Raw genomic sequence first — 18,969 nt, forward strand, 5'->3', positions numbered from 1 at the left:
TTAGATAATGTCCATCTGCAAAGACCAGCAAGATGGTATTATTGACCCCTAACTGCCTGACTTGTCCATCTTTGGGCCATAGAGGCTGATTAGGTCAATTCTGAACTCTTCTCATGCAAGACATATCATTTTACAAATATTGTGTTTATTGGCTGCCTTGCACCTCTGTTGCATTACACAGTGAACTCCGCCCTTCTATCTCTTGCATAGGCTGTGTTCTTTTAACAGTAGTGGGTTTTGTAGTGTTGTTTGATTTAGATGTTTTTGCATAAGATGTGTTTAACTACATTTTATTTTGGAATATTGTTTTTTGATTTTTGGTATATTAGTGGTTCGCTTCCACACCACCCATTAAAAGAGTGTACCCTGCCCATGGCTCACGTTACCACAAAAGGTAATATGAGGCACATCCTTTTCTTTTCTTGTAGACACTGGAGCAACTCATTCATGTATACGAGAGGGAACATATCCAATGTCAGGAATTTCCATGAATGTTCAAGGGTTCTCTGGAGCTACAAGTTGAGTTCTTTTCACTGATAAACAACTAATCTCCATAGGAGAATGTGACATGTCCGCTCCCTTGTTATATTCACGACAGACACCAGTCAATATTTTGGGAAGTGACTTAATGACGGAACTTAATATGACAATTTAATTTACTGATCAAGGAAAAGTGTGTTCCACTCCAGGAATACATTATTTAAACGTGGGAGAGTTTATATTGGCATTCACAGGGCAAGTGGCTCTGCGAGGTGTTCCGGTATATCAAGATAATTTTCTATATGAGGTGAGCATTTTATTGACATGGCTACCCGGCGTGGTCGGAAGGATTGTGAGGATACCTGACACATTTTTGTTTAGACCACAAACACCTATGGATGAGGAGGGTGGACAAACCATTCCTATAGAATTAATGGCAGGCATAGTACAAAGGGAAATGGCAATGCTCGAAGGAGTGGATGATGAGGGCAGACCATGGAGAACAGTGATAACTCATGAGAAGGGGTACATATTAACTGATATAACTGGTGATAATATGTTTGGGGAATACCAAAGAGATGATGACGTGGTATTCTTCATGAGCATTACATACTGGATAAGGATAGAGAAAAGGGAAGTCCGACAGCGAATGACGATAATTTGACAGTTATGGACCACAGGCCCTTACGATGTAGGGTTATTAAAATGGATAGGGGAGGTTAAAATAAAGCTTAAGCCAGGAGCAATTTTACCTCGAGAAAAACAGTACTCCATGTCTCGAGAAGCTGATGAAGGTATGTTTCAGACTAATTCAGCACTGATGAAACTTAGAATTCTGGTACCATCACAATCATTGTGCAATACCACAGTGTATCCGATTAAAACAATTAAAGGAGGGTTGTGGAGATTTATACAAGATATGAGACTGATTAATCAGATTGTAGATGCAGAGTTTCCTCTAGTTCCTAATCCAGTGACGACACTATGTAGTATCCCTGTGGAAGCTCGATATTTTACAGTGATTGACTTGAAAAATGTGTTTTTCTCAATCCCGTTGCACAAGGACTCACAAGATTTGACTCCATTTACATTTTGCCACAAAAGACTGAAACATGCACAGCTGCCTCAAGGGTTCTGTGAGTCCCAATTGATCCTTAACAGAGTCATACAGATGGATTTAGTCAACATTGATCTCAAAAGTGTGGTGATACAATATGTAGATGTCATCTTGATTTGTAGCACCACAGAGGATGAGTGCAGACAACATTCTGTACAGTTGGGTATAGATTTGAGGAGTTGAAAAAAGGCAATTTGTACAGCTCCTGTTGTAGGAATTCCCAATTATGCTGAGGAATTATATTTGTTTTCGCACACACATGGGACAGTCATGACAACAGTGCTCACACAAAGAACCACATTGGGGTACAAACCTTTGGCATATTACAGTGGAATTTTAGTCCCAGTTATGAGAAGACACTTCTCTTGCAAACAATCTTTATCAGCTGCTGTATTAATGACTGAGAAGTATTCAAGTATTGTCATTGGCTGCTCTGTGACTCTTTTCATGAAGCATGCTCTATGAGCTTCAGCTTATGAGGTAATGATTTCTAACCCAGCGATTAAAATCATAAGATGTAAAACAGTGAATCCTGCAATGTTCATAGCTAAGCCAGTTAAAGAAGGCTTTCATGTGTATGACTGAGCTAATTATGTTGAATGTTATGATGATATATCTTGTGTGAAAGAGAATGCTTTAGCAGGAAAGGAGATTTTCTTTATTGATGGTTTTTCAAAAATGCATTAGACTAGTGGGGAAAGGCATTCAGCATTGCAGTAGTAAGACACAGGCCAAATGGAGAATTCGAAGTAGTAGCGAGAGCAAGAATATGGGCCTCATTACACGGTAGGCGGTAAGGGTTTACTGGTACCGGTATTTTACTGGTACCGGTAAATCCTTACCGCCTTACTACGAGGTCCCTTTGCGGGTTGGGGAATTTAACGCCTGCTTTTTGCAGGCGTTAAAAACCAACTCGCAAAGGGACCCAGGGAGCTAATTACGGTACCGCAGTTTGCGGTACCGTAATTAGCGCCTTCCCCATTCTCATTATGCCCTGTAGGGCAAAAATGGGAATGGGGAAGAGCAATGGTGGAAGGGGGAATTACCGCCCCGCCAACCTTGGAATGGGGCAGTAATTCCCCTTTCCACCAAGGCGGTACCGGTAAATTACCGGCATGAACCATGGCGCTAATAGCGCCATGGTTTACCGCCTACCGTCTAATGAGGCCCTTTGTCTCACTTTTCAATGCAAGCAGCACAATTAGTAGCGCTTGAAAAACACGAAGGGCAGGAAGTGACGCTGTACAGTGACCCCGCCTATATAATAATAATAATTTGGCATTTATATAGCGCTACGCTGCTTATTATTACCCACGGTGTGTGGTGCTCATTTTTCGACCTCGGACGGATGAAAGGCTGAGTTTGGCCCCGCCAGGATTCGAACCTGCGTTAGCAGGCTCTGCACGGATGTCAAAGCGAGCGCTCTACTCGCTGTGCCACTTGACCTCAACATATGACGTCAACCCTACATGCAGGGTTAGCACGTTGGAAAAGGAGGGGCTACCTCAGTGCAGACGGCACTCCAGTGCAGCATGCATCCTTATCGGATCGGCTCATTAAGGCACTACAGCTCCCAGTGGCCATAGCGGTCATTATTAAATATGTGCAGTGCATACTAAGCGATCAGAATGTATCTTTTGCAGGAAGGAAGCCCCAGACGAAGAAGCCAAAAGGGTTGCAAATTCTTCAGACATTTAGAGTTTTGATACTGAGAATATTAAGGAAAAGGTAGTTACGACCATGTTAGTGCAAGAGGGGTTTAATAAGTTGTAAGATTCAAGGAAGCGCACCACGGGAAGAGCAGGAATTATGGAAACAAAAGGGGTGCTCTTTATCCACGACAGAAGGTTTACTGCTGGATATACATTGAGAATGATCAGAGGGGTAATACCTCGACCGAATGGTCCGTTTCAGCATTTACATATCGACTATGTTGATATGCTACAAATATGTAATGAATATAGGTATCTATTAGTGGTGGTTTGTCCTTTCCCTAGGTGGATCGAGGCAGGGTGTACACACCCTGATGCCACTTGCGCAGCAAATATCTTAGTGCACAAAGTATTCCCGAGCTGGGGTGTGTGTGAAGTGCTGAGATCTGATAATGGGCTGAATTTTGTAAATAAACGATTCAAACAGATAGGGCTTGTGTTAAATATAAAGCACAAGTTTTCTTCTGCTTATCACCCTCAAATTAATGGGATATATGAGAGACTCAACATCCTCCTCAAAGAGAGGATTTCCAAGATTAAACTGACTTTGAAAAAAAGGATGGCTGTACTGCCTACCCCTAGCCAAATATGCCCTTCGCAATCAGCCAGGATCAGACCATCACCTCAGCCTGCACGAACTAGTGAGAGGACATCATATGAGAAGGCCCCTTAAACCCCCGTCTAGGAGTAGGAGTGATGCCCAGAGTGTAGCAAAAAACTTTGGGTGATGAGATGCACGATTAAATGACATGTATGACCTCTAGCATTACTTTCATTTCAGATCAAGTCAAGCACGAGGGGGATCGGTCTAAGAATACAGAAGAAGATATTTCGACAACCAATCCAAACAAACTATTACCACCACCTAAGTTACCGTTGGCGACCTAGTGCTTGTTAAAATCTTTACCAGAAGGTGGCATGAGCCACGTTTCAATGGCCCTTTATGTGTTGAGGAAGTGTCCCCTTCCGCTGTCAAAATACATGGAAGAAAAGCTTGGCTGCACTTGGATGATGTGAAGATTTATACAGGAAAGTCCTGCCCTCCCACCGTTGCCGATCCAGAAGCAAGAAAAGAAGAAGATTTTCAGCATGTGCAGAATCAATCGATGACAGAGAAGAATGATGATAAAACCACACTTGATAGATACAGATTTTGTATTGGACTGGAATCCAATGAACACTATTTATAGATAGTTTAGCACAGAGTGAAAATACTTGAGGAGAATTCTGGTAATTTGAAATGAACTTTTTGAAATACATATTAAAATTGAAATTGAAAACGAGATCAGTACCTGGATTAATTTCATGGAGAATATCTATTTTGAAGTAATCAAACATATGATACCTGCCGATAGTGATGTTCATCGGCTTGTACTAGCTGTCTTTGTGTTTATACTTCGATCTTACCCTACTCTTGTTAGAAGAGGTTTTAATATTCACAATTTTTTGCAAGATCCAAAATATGGCCCTGTGATAAGAAGGCTTCTTATTACTGTAATTGAAGAGATTATACAGTTCCAAACATAAAGGAATTGTATTATTGTATTAAAGATGATTAAAGTAGAAAGTGGCACAGTTCTAGAAGATGAACAAGTGCAACAAGTAGTAGGATGGCATGAGAGATGGATGCCCATGTTCATTTGCATAAAATGTGCTTGTATGATTGTTCCCTTTGTCTTTCTGTTCCTCATTTTTCACAGTCTCTATCATGTTAGCACTTTTAGTGAAGGAGTAATCCCTGTGGTTCTTCCTACTATGAGAACTGCTTTTGATTGACCTCATGAATATTAGAAGACACTGAAGGGATTGATATCTATCTAGATGTTACAGCACATTTGGGGAATAACATGTGGTGCCAGCACATGAGAGACATAGGGGAGCAAGGAGGGTTGCTACATCTGCTCTCTCAGACCTTATGCCATGAATACAGTACAAACCTTAATTGCCAGAGAAGTTCCAAAGGGACATCATTCAGGGGTCGCCAGAGGTCGCAAAAGTGACATCTGCTGATTGGCTGTTGACCTCTGTCACTCTCTTTCAACCTCTGAGGGGGCATGGCCATCTGAGGGGACATGGCCACAGCTGCCAAGCACAGTGCCACGTGTGCCTGGGTTCCTCCATTTTGCCTCGTCTCACAGCAGCACAAGTGGTTCACATGGATATTATTTTCACAACGTTTGCTCTTTATGCGGTAAGCAAGACGTTGAACCGATATTATTGTAACGTCTGTGGCCCTAAATACTACACCCAGCCATGCACTGTTTTCATTTTCAGAGTTTCCGGAGCGGGCCATCCCGTACTTTACTTGACATGTGTTATATCGCTCAGCAAGCTGTTGGAGTGATATGAGGTGGTATGAGAACTTGCTGTGATCAGACAGTTGTCTCTGCAGTGCTTTTTGGGGTGTTTGGCTCCCTTTCACATGGCAGTTGGTTTCACTATTTTTGCTCCTTACGTGGTAAGCGAGACGTTGAACCAATATAGCATTTGTTGTTATATCTAATGTATGGGTGGGTTCTGCTTCCTCGGTCTATCAGATAAGTGTGAGGCGTGTGATACTCTAGTTGATAGGTGAGTGCTAGTGTCAGGATTTGGGATCTACGAGAGGGAGTGCCACACTTACACAGGCACGATGGTTAGGTTAGTGTGACCATCTTAGGTGATGGAGAGCGGGCTGCTTGGTATAGGAATTCAGGCAATGTGGATGAGTATAGTACTTAGTGCAAGTGGTACCTCCATGTGACAGGGTGCGTTATTTTAAAGGTGTATTGCGTATTGCAAATTCGGTTTTTGACTTACCTGCTGTTTACATTTACAGCTGCATTCCTGTTAATTCTGTGCATTGTTGTAGTTTAGGTTTCCCAGTCAGGGTCCCAGGGTACAAGTGGTTGAAGCGCTCATTCAATTGCGGTTACACGAGGATGACGAGGGTTGAAGTGTTTAACGATTTGTGTAGTTGTGAGTTAACAAGAATCGTAAGAATCTATTAACTAAATACGGGACTTCTGAGGCTCAGCTTTAGGATATACTGAGGGTTTTAATTACTGATTGTGTTCAGTTTCTTTATGCCCTTAGGGTAGTAGTGGTGGATTAGCATGGAGGAGTTGAAACTTTTGAATGGATTGGTGAGTTGGGAGAGTGAGGGGTGGTTTAACAGGCTGGTGAGAGGGTGTGTATTGGAAGTATTGATTGCTGAGTGAGTAGATATGTCTTTGATGGGTGAGTATTGGACTGGGAATACGCGTGATTTTGGATCGATCGACTGGTGAGAGGGAGGAAGAGAGTGAATGTTGGATGGATTGGTGAGGACGGGGAGGTGGGTGATTTGGTAAGCGCAAGGGTGTGTGTTTGTACTGCATGAATGGATTGGTAACTGTGGGAGAGATGTGTGGGTTAATGAGGGATGGGTGGCCGAGAGTCTGAGTGGAAAACGGTGTGATAGATGGATACATGGATTGGTGGGAGAGAGTCTGAGAGGGGGAGTACTGGATGGATTTGTCAGTGAAGGATTTAGAAGGTGAGTCCTGAGTGTGTGCATGGATTGGTAACTGAGGGAGCAAGTGGTTGAGTGTTGGGAGGGTGCGCGCATGCATGTATCACTAGACGGCATTGAATAACCCCAAAGAAACACATGTTACCTATGTGCAGGGCCAGGATGTTTGATTGCTGCCACCGCAAATGTTACATCATTATGCAATTAAGATACACACTGTACTGTCTGCTGCATGGGTTGCAAGGCAACTTGCTGGGAACTATATGACACACCAAAATAGATGGTCCTGTTTCAGTTGTTGGTAGTAGACAGAGGGATTAATCCCATGTGGCATATTCACCTGCCCTGGAACATTTCCAGGGAGCACTGGCAGCACTGAGAGATGGCCCCCCGACTACTGGTGATTAAGAAATGGTGGGATATGTGAAACTATAGATTCAAGCAGGAATACTTGCCCGGCCCGATCAGCTGTGACAGCTGCAGCTGCACCGATTGCGTGGTCGGGCCAGCCAATCTCTTATATCTATTCCCTGGAATTGTTATCGTTATGAGAGGGCAAGAGACTCCGGTATGCACCCCGGACATTTCAGTAGTGGGTGTTTCTCTAATGCCACTAATGACCCAATCCATGGTGTATAGCACTATGCATGAAATGCAATGAAAATTAAGGTGACCATGTATCGTATTTTTGCCAGGGCTGTCCCGGAATTGAGCATTCTGCCCCACTGTTTAGAGAGTTCTTTTAATTTAAAAACCCCATCCTGGTTTTGGAGAGCAAGTCGGTGACTACTTGCAATATGCCAGCTTCAAGCGTGATACTAGTAATGTATAGAATCAAGAACTTGAAATGTTTTGTTTCTCTTGAGTTATGCAAGCACTTTGAAGAGATACAGGAAGATGATCAGGTAGCAGTATTTGCCAATGCACTAATCAAACCCATTTTAAACTTAGCTCTAGGTTCTGAAGGAGATGAACATCAGAGATGTCTGGCTGTTTTGTGCAGGAGTAATGAAGTCCATGATACAACTGCAAACAGTAAACACAACAATGAAGGTAACTTGTCGAATCAGAAGAAAATGGGGTAAGTGCCAAAATCATTGAAAACTTTGGATGCCATTGACTAGAAGAATGCATGTTTTCTCGTGAAATATTTTCCCTCTTCCCTTTTATCCTGGCTTTTCCCTATCCGTATACCCACCTATCCACCCTGTCCCCCCAGAATGTGATTTCGCTCTGTAGTCCTGTTGAAATAACAGGGCGGATCCACATAAAGAGGGGATTTGGGTTGATACACTTCCCATGGCAACATGGGCCTTGACACACTGCTACATATGATGATCCATTTTTGTATGAAATGTCACAGTACAGTCATGTCGTAACCATATATTTTTAGTGTACTGAGGGATAATGTTTTATGATGCCACTTCTTGTGATGTAACATGGCGGTGGGGTCAAATTACATCCCTCATGTGATGTCATGTGGGGGCGGGGTCACATGACATCACTTCCTGTGTTGCCACTCGCAGGGGTGTGGCCTTGTGATGTCACTTCCGCTATTTCAGGCATTTTGTTGAAATGACGTCCCTAAAGTTCCAGAACACATTTCAAGGTGCCTCAGTCATCTTGCAACATGTACTACTCGAGGAAAGCTCCAAGGAAGTTGGGCAACCTTGTGATGGATATCAAAATTGGTGTTTTCATACCAGGATACCAGGATGATTATATCAAGACCACACAAATTGAGAAGTAGCCTGGATGGAAGAGAAAGAGGCTTGTATATCCTGCTGCAGGACAGGATGAGGTGATCATTAAAGAGATGAAGAAAATGAACTGTCCTGATGTGACAGAAATAGCTGGATCAAATGGAACAAACAAACTCAATGTCTGACCAATGGATGAGTGAATTCGAAGAAGAGATGGGAAGAAGGAATGATGTCCTATACAGCTCACCTGCTGAAAGTATAATATGTACAAGAAGTGCAGAGGGAGAATGATGGGTGTTTGAAGTCATGGGCTAAACACGCCAAACTATTGACATGGGTACAAGATGAATCAGGCCCAGTAGTTATAATCCTGTTGGCCAATGCAACATTGTGTTTCCCAAGACATGGACAAATTCATGTGGGATACAACAAAGAATACAAAACTACAATTTACTTTCCAAGGATGGGAGAAAGGACAGCCGTCCTCATGGACAGATATTGGGCTTTTGGGGCGGAGTATGTTCTTTGGTATTCATCCATGTTCCAGCATTAGTGATTCCTCAAAGCGACTTGAACATTGATGAATTTTCAAAAGTGGATGCCCATTTGAGAAAAAGAAGATCGCTCAGACTTCTCAGTCAGACAAGAAGAGAGACTTATTTCTCGTCCAAATCGATAACGGCATGTGACTCCATTCCTGATGAACACAGGCTGTTCAGTTAGACTGCCACAATATTTACGACTATATTTATGCCTGGGATCCAAACAGTAGCAAACACCAAGGGGGTACAGATCACCAGATGGGAGCTTCTGCAGACAATCAATGGTACCATAAAATGATTCAACGCTATCAAGTAAGAGCTGAGAGCCATACTACTAATGACCCTCCAGAACAGATATGTCCTTGACATGATCACAGCAATGGAAGGAGGAGTGTGCCCCGAAATCGGGCAATCATGTTGCACCTTCATACCATCTCATGATGAAGAAAATGGGACCTTGAATGAGGCCATAACATTGTTAACAGACCTGCATAACAAGATGGAAGATGAGTCAGATGACCTTGAAAATGACAGTTGGTTTGCTTCCCTGTTTTCATGGATTCCGCAGTGCTTAGCAAACATATTCGAGATCCTTCGAGCTATAGTAGTATTGGTGATGTACAGATTCTGTGTGATTGGGATAGCAATTGCCCAATGCAAGAAAACAGAAAAGAAGGTGGTAGGAATGGAGATCATGATTGATGTTGATGAGGATTTAAACCCAAGGAGCTGACTGATGAAGCTGTCAGAAAATAAATCTCGGTGAGCATCATAACACCTGAAAGAATGAAGTTCCTGTATCCAAAGAATCACAAGAAGTACATGGGACGATGGTCTATTGTAATGCGAATGGGCAATGCAACTACATGACATGGAGTGTAGATGAACATCGCAAATCAGCCGGTACCCTGAGCGGGTGATAAAGATATGGACGCCAAAGAAACACTTCTTCAAGAGAAACTATCAGGATGTGGAAACAATTGAGGAGTTGGTCGAGGACTCAACAAGAGGGATGAACGTAGAGGAGCACTGTCGTGCCTCTGCAGGGAATCCCGCCCACCTACCTCCTAAATGTTGGAAATCTGATATTATGCTGTGTTTGACATCAGCAGTTGTGCCAATACCACAGCGTATATTCAAAAGAAGATACCCGTTGAGACAACCTTACCCAATATATGCCAGAAGAGATGAAATCTGAGGGAGGAACTCCCTGAAGGAATATGAAAGAAGGACGAAGAGCAAAGTCTGTGACGTCATAAGAGAATATGAATGACATCTCAGAAAATTGGCTGAAGAAGATGCATGGATCCTACAGAAACTAATGACGAAGTTAAGAATCGAGTGAGCTTTCATGTGTGATGAGAAGATTACACGTGCATGAAGTGTTGCAAAGAATCAACTGTTCAATAATTGTACAGATGCTGAAACGCAAGTGGTCTAAGTCATCATAGAAGCTGGCTGTAGGCAGTGAATTGAATGCAGGCGGAGTCACCATTGTACAGGAACTGGGCATCGGTGTCATGAATTTTAGTAAGCCAGGACCCATGAAGAAAAAAGTCTAAAATTGTGTTGCCGCAAAAATTCACTGACATCGTGGAGCTGCATGGCAAGGCTGTCTGGCCTGGTATCAAAACTGAAGCAAAAATAAGGTTGGTTATCTTTTCTTTAAGGAGGTGAATGTGCAAAGGATGAATCATCCTGTGTTAAGGTGCAGAGAAAGGACACTAAGAGTGAAACGTTTTATTCATTTAAGACATTTGAAAACCTGCAAAATGGACCAATCGTTGTCTCCTGTCACGTGAGCCAAGGATGAAAATAGAATTGAACTTGAGTCCTAAAACACCAATAGTGAGTGCCTGTACTCCCATGTATTCCCAGAGACAAGGATATTTTGCAAGACCAAGTTCAAAGACTATCTTCATGGCAGAAGGCATGGGCGATGAGAGATGTTGGGCTAATTGAATGGGGAGATGGAGTCAGGTCCACCTCCTTGCACGTGTGTCTGGGCTTATGTGCTGCTAAGTGAACCGAATGTTCCAAACAAGGCACAAGTGTGCCAACCAATTGCAGTGGTCTGTATAACGAAGGACCTTAGAGTTTGAAGACCAATTGGAAATGGTGTCCCTAATGATTTTCAAGATTGCATGTTTTAGAGGTAGGCAAACATTGTCCATCTGACAGTGGGCAGCTTATCACAATCCTAGATCCTATGGAAAGTATACTTAAATTTTCCCCTTCAGCCAATTACAATCCCTAGAAAGTTTCTCATTATTTGCCACGTATTATGACATCACCTCTGACGTATTCTCTGTATAAAGTCTATGTTTTGTGAAGAGATCACTGAGATCAACCGAGCGAACCTCTGTTGATGATCGTTGTAACTCCCTGTTTTAGATAATTGCTAATAAAACAATATATATATTTGGCATCTTCCTGAGTTAGTTCGGTTATTAGGACTCAGACTTACTCTGCAATCCCATTCATTGCATGCACGTTACTAAAGGGCCCTCAGCTCACGATTCTCTTTTCGAGCAGTGATGAAGTTTGCACCTGGCACATCTCTACTCCACTGCACAGCTATACATTCACTGTCAGTGCGAGATTGTGATCAATTTGGAAAGAATGGAAGGGGATATCTGAAATTCTGCCAACTGTTTAAGTGGGGTAGAGTCACAGAGCACCACAGCCAATGTGCTCTAATGGTTGCTATGGACGAGCAACCAAGGCTGAGTTTTAAAGGAGGTAATGTAGGGTGGTTCTTAGGTACAGTGAATCCCCAAGCTCCACACAATGAATTGCACACACACTGTGTTAGGGGATAACACAATCCTTTTTTTAAAGGATAAACAGTCAGATAGATATACATAAATAAATAAGACTCACTTTGTTCTATATATCTAAACAGGCCATTTAACATGCTATACACAGTTCTATGTGGTACCACCGTTACCTTTAAATTCAATTGTAATTCACAAACTGCTGGCAGTAATTAAAAAGTATTAAAATGATTAGGCAAGGGTTAACTTCATAAAACATTACTTTCGAAAGGCATGCGATAATTTGTACATAGGCAGAATGCTTTCCTTAGTGTAAAAATGCAATACTGTGTGAGGATCACTCCACCAGAGCAACCTGTAAAGAAAAGTTAAGGTGCACTTTATGTTGTATATTACAGCCCAGTCCAAATATGTTCATTAATAGTCTGTTTCTCTTTCTTCAGATCCCATTACCCAATGTGTACCTTAGAAGCCACACGAGAACAGGATCCAAGACGAATGGGACCCCTGGATGAATCCTGAGTATGGAAGATGCTCTTCCTCGTCACAGTACCTTGGGCGCTTTGCAAGTAGAGTGATGGAATTTCTCGGTTACACTCAATGATGCTCCTCAAGCATGAACCCCGGCTTGGTAGAAGGAGACACTGGGATGTTGGGGTTCAGCAAAAGGGATCCAAACAGTGCCAGAAAGGCAGCAATGCACATCTGTCACGGTGGTCTCTGATGTCGGATTATTAGACCGGATGTGGAAGTCCGACGAGGATGCAAATTGCTGTGGACCCTGAAAAGGCCCGGAAGAAGACGATAGATTCTTGTGTGGTTGTCAATGAATTTTGGTGGTGACAGGTACAGCGGCAGAAATAGGTGTCTGGATTTGGGATTTTTTGGTTCACTGGCTTTTGGTTCTTTGGTACTGCAGCCGCAGTACAGACCTCAGGATGGTTTCTGGTGACCCGGAGACCACCCCTGGATTTGGACCACATACCCTCACCATGCCTGGACCATCGGGATGCTTTCTTCTTGTATTGGTGGCAGGAAATCTACTGGTGGACAGTCCTCTGCAAACAGTGACCCTGGATGTTCTCTGACTTGAATACGTAAATAGATGTCATAACAGCAGTGTCCTTTGCAGGATTCTTCAGTTAGTTGGAACTTTTGCAGCTCCAGTCGTTGGGCAGCACTACACCAGTTTACCCACTCTTCTGGATGATACTCAGCAGCTTGCTTACAGCGGTCACAAAAACTCCTTTGGATCCTGGGTGACACAGATGTTCTTCTTGGCTTTAAGATGTTTTGGCACTTCTCTTGCGGACCCACAAAGATCCCTTCCCTGGATGGCAGGAACACAGGACACTTCGGATGAAGAGCAGCAGTTGCATGATGTTCCCTGGTAGCTAGAGGAATATGTCACCTATCCAGGCCCTCTCTGGTTCAGTCCTTGAGTCAGTAAAACAGCCTTTGGATTTCAGTGAAGAGTTACAGCCACAGACTTAGTCTTCCAACTGGACCCAGGATGCATGGTTAAGATGACTTCAGCTTCTTGCTTATGGTTTCCTGTTTCAGTTTATGACAAGGAGGTGAGTGTGAGGTCCCCTGTTATACTAAACACTCCCCATTCACTCAGGCTGAGCCAAGCTATGTCAACCAATCACACACACATGCCATCATACAGACAGCACACAATTAATCTCACAAGCATTCAGGCCATTCACCCAAAACCTGACACCAACAACACATGATATGGATTGGGGGCCACTCCTCAGCCTTTCAGGGCACTACACTGCATTAATTACAGTGTCAGTCAGGGCTGGCTCAGGTGTTGTGTCCCACAACCAAAACCAGACACCCACAACCCAGAATGCATATTGAATCCTCACTCCATTCATTCGGGCTCTACCCTAAGGGTGTACCAACAAAAAGCGGTCCCTGGGAAGGCTCGAGACAGTCTGGCAGGGAGCAGCCCCAGAGCTTTATATGGTCCTTCAATCCAACAGCCATTCATGGGAAGGAAATGCAGCACTGCCGTGGGTCCCAAACATACTGACTACACCAACAGAGAAGTGGTAGGACAAGGACAAAGAGGCTCTGTCCCCCCAAAAGCATTTCCAACAGCACACTGGTCACGGCCATGACCTGAGTTTCTCCCAGGAGGTGTTCCAAATCCATGAAGTCCCACTGTAGAGCTCCTGTTTTGGCTAATTGATCAGTCAAGTAATTTCCAGTGTGATCAGGACCCTCTATCTTGGAATTATCTTTGATCATTTCTAATAGTTGGTCATTTAATTTGATGTCACAAGATCAACAGACTTCTGCAACTTGCTTCAGGATTCTTGTTTCAGTTTCTGACAAGGAGGTGAGTGTGAGGTTGGCCGTTATACAAACACTCCCCATTCACTCAGTCTGAGCCAGGCTCAGCCAGGCACTCACACACACACACATGCATTCAGGCAGGCAGCACACAATCAGGCTCATAGGCATTTGGGCCATTCACCCAAAATCAGGCACCCACAACACAGGATGTGGATTGGGGGACACTCAACAGCCTTTCAGAGTACTACACTGCATTTATTCCAGTTTCAGTGAAGGCTGGCTCAGGCGTTCTGTCACAAAACCAAAACCAGACACCCACAACCCAGAATGCATATTGACTCCTCGCTCCATTCATTCAGGCTCCATCCCAAGGGTGTACCCACAACAAGCAGTTCCTGGGAAGGCTCCAGTCAGTCTGGCAGGGGGCAGCCCCAGAGCTTTACATGGTCCTTCCATCCAACAGTCATTCATTGGAGGGAAACTGAGCCAGGGCTTCTCAGGACTTTGAGAAACAAGCAGGAAAGGTAAAGGAAAGCCAGAGACCACCAGTGGCAATCTTGCCTTTGTAGAGGGATCCATTGATTCCTAAGGCAGGGCCTAGTTATCAAAACAATTGAGGATACCCAGAGCCATTGTCAAGTCAGCATGTAGCTGCCACCAGCCCATACCCTGGTCTGTGGGCACCGCAACACACAGGTGCCCCAAAACGTACACTAGGGGTGCAACTATCTACCCCTACCCATGCATGCCCTAATGGTATCCCATGGGTACTGTTCACTAAAAGGTAAAGATCAAGAGCAGCAATGCCAGAGGTCCCAGGTGGTCTCCTGTGCATAACAAACACACAGAAAACACAAACAGAGAAGTGGTAGGACAAGGACAAGGAGGCCCTGCCCTCCAACATCATTTCCAACATCACACTGGTCACTGCCGTGACCTGCATTTCTCCCAGGAGGTGTTCCATATCTATGAAGCCCTCCTATAGGTCTCCTGTTTTGGCCAATTGATCAGTCAAGTCTAATCAGGACCATCTACCTTAGAATTAGCTTTGATCTTTTTCTGATAGTTGGTCATTTCATTTGATGTCACCAGATCGTCAATATTTCAATCAATCAACCATGTTTTAATGGTTTATTTGCACAAAGTTTGCTTCAATTTTTCCAATTTATCATGTGTTCCACAAACCCCTTTTACACATACTCAGAATCAGTGATAATGACCAGTTCTGTGATTTGTTTTTTTTTACTGCAGTACGGACGGCTTGATAAATTGCTGTCAGCTCTGCAACCTGACTACTTCCGGGACCAGTTTTGTAACCAGCAGTGGATTTGGGAATATCATTTACCCAGGTGTTCCCAATGCCAGAAACAATTATTTTTCTGCGTCTTTTGTAATACGGTAGGAACACTCATCCACATAAACCATGGGTTTGCCCTAAAAGTGTCTTCTTCATATGCCTTGTGCAGGGATGCCAGCTATGTCTCCATATTACTATTGATGATTAGACTTTTGTACTCGAGAGAGTGTTCTTCAGACCCATCATGTAAGTCTGCCAATCCTTGCGCTTGAGGGCTCTTCTTATTTTGGCTGTACCTGCCCTTCACAGGAAAGCCCTGCATTCACAGAATCCAAGAAGTGATTTGTGAATTAGAGATATTCCCAGCCTGTATTCTATCACTTTATAGATATGCTAAATGTTGGCGGGAGGCCTCTACTATGATGGTCTCCACCTGGATAAATGGGGGTAATTTCCAGTGCTCACACTGTTGCCAGAAGTGCTTTTTCCCAATCATTCAATTTTTCTTTTATGGAGTATATTGTTTTGCTCACGTAAGAGATTACCTTGTCATATTTTTGGTTTCACACTGCCATGAAACAGGTATCTGAGAAATCAGTCTGTAAGAAAAACTTTTTATTCTTGATGGGTAAGCTGGACCAGGAGCTTCTGACAGACTTCTTTTTAATTGCTTCAATGCCTCAGATTGTGCTTCCTCTCACTCCATCTTCACCCGGCCTTCAATAAATGGACCAAAAGTTGAGTGATCTCTGAATAATCCTCAATGTATTTTTGACTATAATTAGTCAGTACAAGGAGGCTTTGCAACTCACACAGAGTTGTAGGGTTCTTTAATTTGACTAAGGCCTCTAACTTTGTCTTCTGGAGATTGAGCCCCTCAGCTTTAATTTCTTTTCCCAGACTGTTCACTCTGGTTTTAGATCACTGTGCTTTCTGGAAAGATAATTTTGCACCAGCTTTTTGCAACTGTGTCAGAACATATCAGATTTCTGCCAGATGTTGTTCCCCAGTTGATCCTTTTATCAACAGATCATACTCATAGGGCAAGTATCCTCTTTCACTCAGGTCCTGGAGGATAGCTCAGGGGCAAAGTGCTCGCATTTAAAGCAAGATGACACAGATCACCACAGGTTCGATCCCCGGGTCCGCGCTTAGAAACCTCTGGGTATTAAGCGCGTTATAAATAACCTATCATAGCTCAGGCATGGCCTTGTGAAGGGAAATGTTGAACTCATTTTCTGAATTGATGTACCTGAAGGGAGCACAGGTACAAGCATATTGCTTCCCACTGAAGGTAAATGCAAGCTTATACTGATCCTTATTATTCGCGGGCATTGTCCAACAACCATTTGTCACAGCATGTTCTGCACAGATGTCAAAGCTAGTGCTCTACTTGCTGTGCTATCAGACCAGCATATAGGAATTTTCCAGGATTGGCCTATGATTTCATTTTCTAAATCCATCGAATAGTATTGGGAATCGACCACCATTCCAATAGAGCTTTCTGCACCCAAAGGGATACGACTGAAATATTTGAATGCTTCCTGATTTTTGAGGGTTTGCCCTCTTTTTATTTTGATTGGTGCTGTAAATTGATGCACCTGTCGTTGGATAGTAACCCATTCTTTTGCCTCGACTCAACAGCATAAGGCACCAACTGAGCTGACCAAATGCTTTCTCAACATTGTCAAAACACTTTGGGTGACCAAACGTTATCATTAATAAAAATCGAAATAATTCCAAATCAAAGGAGAATATCACTACCTAGATAAAATTCAGGAACAACATCCCTAACGATCCCACAATTATTGAAATTTTCAACATGCACCTTCTAGGTAGTACTTGTTTTGAATTTTGAGTTTCCAGAATATGTTTGTCAAATTAAAACAGGGAATGGCCTGATGCTTTTGGAGTCACCAAAAGAGTGCTTTGCTTATGAAGCTTTTTCCATTGTTCATACAGATTCTGCAAGCACAGGATCTTTCCCTCTGTTCATTTGGATGGGAAAAAATGTGTGTTTGCCTTGACTCTGAATGTTTGTTAAATTGCATGTATATTTCTTTGGGGTCCTCCTAAATATAGAACTTCATGGTATCCCCATCCAACGTGAGGGAAATTAGTTCTTAGGATTTGGGATGAGCTCCCCTCATTACTCTGCTCTCCTATTGAGATGATGATGATCTCGGGGACCTGATTATTCTGAAAAGGCAATTTAATTTGATTGGGTTGTTGTTAAATCAAGTGACAAGTACCATTCAGACTGACATAATTGGTAATTCTTCTCAGCTTGATGATACATTTTGTTGGGTCCAGAGAACCTGGTTCATGTAACCAATCAGAGGGGAAATTGATCCCCAGTAAACAGGTTGTGCCCTCTGTCGCCACGATGTTTACTGGATGTTTCAGATGGTGTCACCCAATTCTGATTTCCAGATCTGCATTCCCATTGACAGGAATATCCATTCCACCAAAATGTTGAGGTTCTCCTGGAAGAGTTTTGAGAGGAATTTTATGGCTCACTCCTCTTCCCAGGTTGAGTTCCTCAAGCCGTTGCTTTGAACTCAAGGTCACCTGTGGCCCTGTGTAACCAATGCTGATAAATCACATTAACCTTGTATCTGAAAAGGAGCATAGAACCTACCTTCTTTAGACCGAAGCCTAGAAAGAAAGTGTGACATGAATTTTTTTGATGTTGTTTATTTCTACGGCAAGACCTTGGGTTACCCCCATATGTGTATTTCCTGCCTTGAGGTCAATTTCATGCACGTTGGCTTGGGAACCTGTCAGAATGAACATGTATTTCAAAATAAATTAGGTAGTAGGTGGATTCCTCTTTTCCGTAGACTCTTTGTTTTCTTCTATTTTCAGAGGACAATCCTCAGAATCTTTTCGGAGGGAGGGTACTTCTACTGTTTCTGGACATTTCAGGTTTATAATATCTGTGCTATGACATTGGCTTTTTTATCTAAGGGTTTCTTTGCACTTTTCAATCTCTTTTTCTACATTCTCAGATTCTGGGTTTTCTATTTTTACCCATTTTTCTTTAGGGGCGGCACTCTATTTCTAAAAGAGAAGACAGCCTTTTCCAGGTTTAATGGCTTCTCCTCTGTCTCAATGAGGAATATTCTATTTTACTGTTCTTGGAATTTGACTCAGAGCCCCTACTCAAATCCCAAAAGATTGTGGTAGGCTCGCACACTGCTGGCCAATGAGGAGATCTGCCCATTCATGCCTGCCAACAGTAGTCCAATCAGGGACTGCTGTTGCTGTCATGTACACAGGCACACCAGACATTCTGGCACCAGTAGTGTGGATTGAGACCAGACAGTCCAAGCCCACTTCATGGGTACCCACCCATGTGAAATGCACTAGCCAGCGAAAAGCCCTGGGTTTCACGGGAGAATGCATGCCGAAATAAGGACTCCTTGGGTCCCAAATATCACAAATATCAAGGGGAAGGCCAACCAACAGAAGGGCCAAAGGAGAAGACAAAATACCTTGACAGATACTAGCGGCAGTCATGATCCACACGTGGTAA

This window comes from Ambystoma mexicanum, chromosome 7q (assembly GCF_040938575.1).
Source record: "Ambystoma mexicanum isolate Mex_15411 chromosome 7q, UKY_AmexF1_1, whole genome shotgun sequence".
Lineage (NCBI taxonomy): Eukaryota > Metazoa > Chordata > Amphibia > Caudata > Ambystomatidae > Ambystoma > Ambystoma mexicanum.